This window comes from Pongo abelii, chromosome 4 (assembly GCF_028885655.2).
Source record: "Pongo abelii isolate AG06213 chromosome 4, NHGRI_mPonAbe1-v2.0_pri, whole genome shotgun sequence".
Classification (NCBI taxonomy): Eukaryota; Metazoa; Chordata; class Mammalia; order Primates; family Hominidae; genus Pongo; species Pongo abelii.
The window spans coordinates 37,130,410-37,139,046 of NC_071989.2; the positions used below are offsets into that span (position 1 = coordinate 37,130,410).

At 39.4% G+C, this 8,637-nt stretch overlaps 1 protein-coding gene across 3 annotated transcripts in view; it reads left to right on the top strand.

The window, feature by feature from the left end:
• The first annotated feature begins 349 nt into the window (after positions 1-349).
• The window catches only part of NIPBL (NIPBL cohesin loading factor), a 197,764-nt gene continuing 189,476 nt past the window's right edge, over positions 350-8,637 (top strand). For all 3 annotated transcript variants that reach the window (XM_054555486.2, XM_024247028.3, XM_024247027.3), the window contains exon 1: positions 350-8,630. The gene's annotated coding sequence lies outside the window, so the exon portion shown is untranslated. The remainder of the gene's footprint in view (positions 8,631-8,637) is intronic.

Sequence of the window (8,637 nt, forward strand, 5' to 3'; positions counted from 1 at the left end):
ATCTTTTAGATTATTAAATGAAAACTAGATAAAACAGAAATACCTATACTACATACCACAGATTCTGAAATGTTGACTTTGGTGACAAAGTTACTAGTTTTTATTGGACTTTGACATGAATTAACCCACTATGTTTATCAATCAGGAATAGTTCATGGCAAAACTATTGCCACTTTATTAATTTAATTTTTAAAAGTTCATAATAGCTATTTTTCATGAGTGGAAACATTTAAAAGCTTAGGCTGTTTATGCAATTCTAATAGCCCATATTCACCACAACTCGTGTGTAAAGGAAACAAATAATTAGAAGTAGTAATACTGGTTGCATTGAGGCTTTTTTGGTATTAAAATGTCTCTAGGCTGGGCGCAGTGGCTCACGCCTGTAATCCCAGCACTTTGGGAGGCTGAGGCGGGTGAGATCGCGCCACTGCAGCACTCCAGCCTGGGTGACAGAGTGAGACTCTGTCTTAAACAAACAAAAAAAATGTCTCTAGGACTGATGAGCTGTACATCTTGGATATCATCGCTGTGATTAACTGACTTGACACCAAATGCCAATTTATAAAATAATGCCAGTATAATATAGCATTATAAAAGAATATACCCTTCAAGAAGTTTACAGTCTACTTTCTAGTACTCAAAATCGAATAATTTGCTTTTTATTTTTTATTTTTTGGCTGGAGATCGGAGTTTTATTATAACTCAAATCAGTCTCCTGGAGCATTTGGGGATCAGTTTTTAAGGATAATTTGGTGGGTGGGGGAAGGCAAGTGAATAGAGAGTGCTAATTGGTTGGGTTGGAGATGAAATCATAGGGAATTGAAGCAGTCCTCTTGCTCTAAATCAGTTCCTGGGTGGGTGGCCACAAGATCAGATGAGCCAGTTTATTGATCTGAGTGGTGCCAGCTGATCCATCAAGGGCAGGGTCTGCAGAATATCTCAAGCACTGATCTTAGGAGCAGGTTAGGGAGGGTCAGAATCTTGTAGCCTCCAGCTGCATGACTATTAAACTATAATTTCTAATCTTGTGCCTAATTTGTCAGTCCTACAAAGGCAGTCTAGTCCCATAAATGATTTGCTTCTAAGTATCACTTTCTTGAAATCACTGGTTGCATACTGAATTTGTATGATTGTTCATATATCAATGAAATTAAATCTTTCAATAAAATTTAAGAAGTTTGTCTACTTCATAATGAAGATATGCTCCATGTCCTATGGAGATAGTGCTTAAGAAGTATATTTTTGGAAGGAATAAACACATGAGTAAAAGTATATATGGTATGTTTCCACAAACCTTGAAACAAGGGGCTAGACTAGCTAATTCATTTGGTTATTCAACTAAAAATGTTTGGGTCTTTGTATTTTTTATTTTGATGCAGTTAGCTAACGCTCAGCTCTTATAGTTTCACTTCAAATAATAAATAGATCACATCTATTCATTCAATATGCACCCATTCTATCAGGCATTTTGAAGTTCTTAGACAAGATTAAATAAACTGACATAATCACTTAGCTACTAGATTCCTCCAAACATCTCTCACAAAACAGATATTACTTTATTTGTTGTGTTTATAAACAGTAGTGGAAACAATTCTGTTCTCTAATTTTAAGCTGAAAAATCATGTCCTTATTAATTCATTGTAATAATTTTTTATTAAATTTTATCCCTTGTGTCTTAAATTAAATGCACATAAATTTGATGTACAACTTTATAGTTTTAAAATGTGTCTATTTATGGCCTAATTTCAACTTTAAGTGAAAATGGAATTATTAAGAAATATTCACTGTTACATTTGGCTAGCAATTCATCATAGCATTAAGGTACTGTTTTCCATGGTTTTTCCATCTTGTGTTATAATACTGAGACATTTCACTTGTATAGTTCTGCATTCAATTTTTCTTCCAATTTATTTCCTGCAAGGTAATTCTGAGTTATAATTGTCACTCTATCCTTATTTGATACATTGGTTGCCTTTCTCTCCTTATGACTGTCTTTTTGGTAAACTCAAAAAGTGAGCAGGGGCCATACAGTTAAATTCAAAACAGGAAGTCATATGATGTTCCTTTATAGTCCTACCTTTCATGATTGACTTGGCTCCCTCTGCTGGTTAGTAATATAATTCCTTTCTTAGTTCAATAGGGTATGTGTTAACATTGGTGAAATATTTGGGGTGAATAAGCTTGGAGTTAGAGCTTCTTATATGTTGATTCTCTAGCAAATTTTGTGTTTAGCTAAGGTTTTAACCAACCTAGGCCTTCCTTATCTATAATGGAAAGGGACTTGGTATCACATGCCTGAAAAACAAAATTTTTATTAATGCCATCTTAAATAGACTTGCCAATATTACAATACTGAAATCTACAAATAGCAAATAAAGTGAAAGAGTAATGAAATATTTAAATTGTAATAAAATATTTCAGTATAATATAATCCTTATCTTATTTGCTTTCTGGTTAGATACTTTTCATTCTAATCATGCAACATAATGCCTCCTTTTTAAATTCTATACACAATTCCTTCCTTCCTAAGTTTCCCCCTTTTAAATCCTATACACAAGTGTAAGTACATTTATTTAAATATATAGAATGAGTTGGATGGCAAATGAGAGTTACCTATTTAACAAATTATTTACTTTGGCTAGAGAGAAAACACTTATTGAAAGTTTATTTTTCGGAGGGAGAAAGAAGTTTCCACCATTTTCAGGGAGTAATTTGTTCCTATAATTACTCTGTGAAAGATAGAAATTTGCTTTGCTCTGACTTATTAATAAACACTTGTTTTAAAATTGAAGGTGGGAAAAATAGAAACAAACATATATTTTGCCCCATGTTTATTACTGTGCTGTATTGGACATTTTAGATTGGAAAATGTGCTACAACAGATCAATAATAGTCACAGATCTACACACAACAAATGTAGGTCCACTAGGAAAATAATTCCTCCTCACAACTTTAACCATATCTGACATTTCTGCTAACAACATACTTTATTTCCTACCCTTTGCTTTAAGATTACCTTTCTGAAACCAGTATCAGATCTCTAAAATATCCTGGTACTTCCTCTAAAATCCTTCACTAGTTCATAGGCAGTCAGATCTTTCTAACATTCTTTTTTTCCCCATTTTCTAAGGAAAATCTGAACTGTAGATTTTTAAAAACAAAAACAAACACTTTTTTTGGCCTGTAACCCCCAATAAGGAATATATTTTACAAGGTAATCTAACACATATACACATGAACAAATGTTTACTTAAAAACACATACCCTTACCATCTGTGATATACTCTTTTATTTTCTATTCTTTCCTATATTTTAAATAAAAAATGCTAGTCATAATGCAATAAATTAATTTCATGACCCATAGTGGTATTATAATCCACAGTTTAAAACACTGGTCTGGAGCAGATGCTTTGACTACAAGCTAATCTACTCAAGAATGCTGTTAAAATGAGCACCATAAGCCTCTCTTCATACCTATTTTAGATGTTTTAAGTTTTTAATAGATTTTATATTCTTCCTTCATAAATACAGTAATTTTTTAAATGATGTTTTTCCAGATTAGTTCAGTATTAAAATACTTGACTAGTTTAACTCTGGTTCACATGCAGAGTATGTGTAGGTTCCAGAAAGATTAGGCTTTCATGAAACTTTATGGTCTTAAATAATTTTACATTAAAACATTTCAGAAGTGCATTTTTTGAGGCCCTTCCCTCTGTGTAATTCTTATGCATTACACAGTGAAACTTGCAGTATAATGTGGAACTGGTCACTTTGATTTAGTAACATAAGCTATAGATGTATGAAAACATAAACAATAAGGCCGGGCACAGTGGCTCACGCCTGTAATCCCAACACTTTGGGAGGCCGAGGCGGGGGGATCACGAGGTCAGGAGATGGAGACCATCCTGGCTAACACGGTGAAACCCCGTCTCTACTAAAAGTACAAAAAATTAGTCAGGCGGGGTGGTGGGCGCCTGTAGTCCCAGCTACTGGGGAGGCTGAGGCAGAAGCATGGCGTGAACCGGAAGGCAGAGCTTGCAGTGAGCCGAGATTGCACCACTGCACTCCAGCCTGGGCGACTGAGCAAGACTTCGTCTCAAAAAAAAAAAAAAAAAAACCATAAACAATATAGGAGTGTCATAGGATTATAAATACATGGCATGGATAATAAAATCTACAAGTTTAGAGAAAATTCGTAATTATAGGTGAGAAGTATTAATGAAAGGACAAAGCCTGCTCTTAGAGGATCAGAATAGGCCAAGATAAAAAAAGGCATCCATGGGAAAAGAACTGTTCATTTCTGTAATTTTAACAAAATAGATAATCTATGTTGAATAAAATCCATAAATACTATTTCCAAATTTGATTAAGGTATTTACTTTGAAAACCTGAAACAGGAACATCTTTACAGTGTTAAGTGATTTGATAATTTTTGTAGCTCTGCCCTAAAAATCAATATCCTTAATTAACTCTTCATCAGTTTCTTAAGTCATCTGTCATCCTAAAAGCAATTTAATTATTCTAAATGTTAAATAATTTTGGTAGTGTCTAATCTATAAAACATACACACACTACCAGTTATTTTTTCTACCTTTAACAAATTCGTTCCCATAAGAGACAATTTTATCACTAACAAAGGACAACCGGCAGGCATAAAATAGTGAGTAGAAAATGATTTTCTAAAATTTTTCATTTCTATCATTTTATAGCAAGTTGCATTTATCTTAAAGATAAATATTCTTCAACAAAAATAACAATTCAGATTTTTCAGTTGTAGAATTTCCTGGTGATGACATTTGATATAGATAGTTTATACCTGAAATCCATTTAAAATTTTTAATCAAATCTTCTGCAATTCATTGATCAAGAATACATATGAGACTATCCAGGGATATTCCTAGCAAAGAAAACTGAGTCATGCAACTCAGTTCTTGAAGCAAGGGGGCAATTTAAAGTCAGAATAAAGGTTTACTGGGCTATCCTCAATGGACAAGTGGAGGATGTAAGTCACCTGATTTGGAACATAAAAGACTTAAAAATGTAAGAGCAGAACAAATGGATGGTATTGGGAAAAATAATTATTAAGAAAAAAAAACCCACAACAATGAAATGAAGAAAACACTAATATTAGATTAACAGATTCTATGTAAGATCTAAACTTGGATACTTAAATTTATGCAAGCAAAATACCATTTGATTTAATAGAGAAATACTGTGATATGAATTGAAACAATTTCTTTGATTCTATAACCTGGAAAAAAAATGGTATAAACTATATAAAAGTTAAAACCCTCAAAGGCAGTGTTGTGTTTTCATTCACTGCCATGCATGAGATGTGTAGCATAAAGCTAATTAGCGCCTAATAAGTCCTCAATAAGAAAGGGAAGAAACTAAAAAAACTTAAAAATTTTAAATTAAATGACACAATAATGCCAAGACTTTCCAAAGTAGATTGACTGTAGCAGCTGCAGTTACCTGGACATGCAAAATTACTAGTTTACCAGTAACATTTAAGAAAGCAGACAGGAAGATAATTGTGCTTCTATTAGCGAATTGAAATAATGGTATTTTGAAACTGAGTGAAAAACACATTCTGAGCCATCTGTATTAAAGCTGTTCTGAAGATTAATGGGAAAAATAATAATGAACAGACGATTGGATTTACTAAACAATGTTTGATTAATTGTATTAATGGTTATAAAATACCTATCAAGGCTGTCTTTTCTTGTCCAAAAATTCAATACATGAAATATGAAAATTTGTAATACCATAGCCAAAGCCTTATTGCATAGCTTCTAGCTTACTGATATATTTACTTATTTTAATTTAAAAAGCCTATTTTTCCAGCCACTAGGAAATAAAATTTCTCACGTTTTATAGTACTCAAAAATCATGATTAAGTACATCTAATGCTAACCTAAGTGTAAGCAAACAGCAAAATAAATGGTGAATTAAAATATCCACACCAAGCCTGGCCTCACCTTTCATTGAACCTTTTCTTCAGAAGAAAACTAAAAATAAATTTCACTAACATTTGCTTTGCTTGACAGCATAATTGAGTAGCAACCAAAGTAGCCGTATGTGGTCCTTTATGTAAAGCCTCCTAGCCTCAGAAACACACACCTTTTGAATTACCGTGCCTGGTACCCATTTGTCCCCAATAAATACTTGCTGAATGAACTTTTCCAATAGTGCTGGATTTGCTCTGAGCCAACCAAATTCTCACTTTTGATGTATTTTGCAAGACAGAGGACGACAAGATGAAGAATGCAGTTTGAGACTCAGGAGAGCAAAGATAATCGGCCCAGTATGGATATGATCATTTGATGCACTGTCCTCGGGCATGCCCATTTACAGAAGCCTAAAAAATTTTATCCCTCGTTTGTGGGTTTCTGGTGTTGTGGAGGGCTTTCCAATGTTTAGAAGCAATATATTTTTATAGAATTCTGTAATAAACGTTTTTTAAATCTTTTATAAAGCTCTCCGTAGCATATAAGTACATATTAAAGACAGAAATGGGGGAGCATCAAGGCCCTTATAATCGTCATTCATTCATTAACCACATACTACGCATCTACTGTGTGGCATTCTAGGCGGGGGCCGTAACACCAGTGCAGAAAAACACAACCTCTTGTCCTCTTAGAGCTTACATTGCACTGGGGAAGGAGAGATAAGAAGATAAACAAGTAGGGATATGTAGACTGTCCAAAGGATAAAATGAGAAGGGGGCTAGGGAACTTTCAGTTTAAAAGTAGCCGCGGAAGCACCGAGTGACACGAGCAAAATCCTGAAGGTGAAGGAGCAAGCCCTATGGACACTCAGGGAAGAGTCCTACTCGCAAGGATGCCAGGGCAGGCCCGCCCCCACCCCCAACAGCGCGCGGGGACTTCTGCCGCGGTCAAGGCTTTGGCTCACTCCCCTCAAGACGGGAAGCCATTCGCAGGGCCTAGAGAAAAGGAGTGACAGGATCTTGGCCCCCTGGGTGGCCTGAGGCAAAAGGAATAATCTAAGCAAGTTTTCCTACTTACTTTTAGCGCACTGGTACACACACAAATACACAATACAATTCATATAACACGAATTTCGTCCCGGTTGAGTAAAATTCCCCTTACCTACTGCACTTTTTACCGAAAATAGCCCCTTTTTAATTTACACAAACTTAATAGAGAACTGTGGAACGATGGAGTTATTTCTTGTTTTACAATTTAAACACTACAACAACCATAGTACTGTACGTATAATCACATTTTGTATTCCAGCCTTGTCCAGCGCCTCAGTGTTCCGAACCTAAAGAGGAAAACGATGTTTGAAATCAGCTGGCCGCAGGCCCGCGGGTCGCCCGCAGTCACCGGTGGCTGAGTCGGGGCCGGCGGTTCTCCCCGCGCGCTCGGCTCCACCCACACCTAGAGGGGGGCGCCGGGGCCGCCGCGGGCGAGCTTCTCGCTCGCGCAGCGTCGCCTACAGGCCTTTATCTCGACGGTTAGAGAAGAACCCAAACCTCTGCCGACAAAAAGCAAGAGCAGCGGAGACCGCGTATTTCCAGAAATAAACGCATCACAAACACGATTCCAATTCAATCCAGCCGAGAGTCGTCTTCACCTCCAAAGGTTGCGTTCTTATTCCGCAGAAATAACACGCAGTCGGGCGTAAGGTCCCGGCTCTCAAAAGGCAAGGTGTACGATCCATCCATCCACCCGGCTGCAGGGACACCATTTAAAACGGGCATCATCGCCGTCGAATCGCGGGCGTCCTCTGTGGGGCCGCCCGGAGATCGGCTCCCTAAAGCTAACGACGACCTGGGACAGCCAGCGCGGCCTCCTGCCGCCGCCGTCGGCTACCTGAGAGCCCGTCCGGGCCTGAGTGCCCCCCACGCTCACGACCACCACCGAACTCGGGCCCCGCTCCTGTCCGCCTCCAGGAAAATAAAGACAGAGGAGAGCCGGCCCGCCTGTGTCGCAGGGCAAACGTCGCTCTGAAGCGTCGACAATACTGGCAACATCCACAGCCGCCCTGAGGGGACGGGCGCAGAGGAGAGCTGCCGCCTCCCGGCTGCTGGACCCGGCTGGGCCCGGGTGCGGCGCGGCGCGGCGGAGGACGCGAGCCCAAGTGGCGGCAGCGGCGGCGGCGGCGGTGGCGGAAGTGGAGTGGGGAAGAGGGGGTGGTTGTTAGTGTTTGGCGCCGGCGGAGGGAGTCATTCCTGCAGCTGCACTTCCGGTCGGCATTTTGTTCTGAGAGGGAGAGACGGAACGAGAGAGAGACACACACAGGGCTCCTTCCCCCCGCCCTCCCCCCCCTCCCTCCGTCGGTACCGACTCACCCGACACCACCAAGCCGCAGGGAGGGACGCCCCCGCCGACAGGAGAATTGGTTCCCGGGCCCGCGGCGATGCCCCCCCGGTAGCTCGGGCCCCTGGTCGGGTGTTTGTGAGTGTTTCTATGTGGGAGAAGGAGGAGGAGGAGGAAGAAGAAGCAACGATTTGTCTTCTCGGCTGGTCTCCCCCCGGCTCTACATGTTCCCCGCACTGAGGAGACGGAAGAGGAGCCGTAGCCACCCCCCCTCCCGGCCCGGATTATAGTCTCTCGCCACAGCGGCCTCGGCCTCCCCTTGGATTCAGACGCCGATTCGCCCAGGTAAATT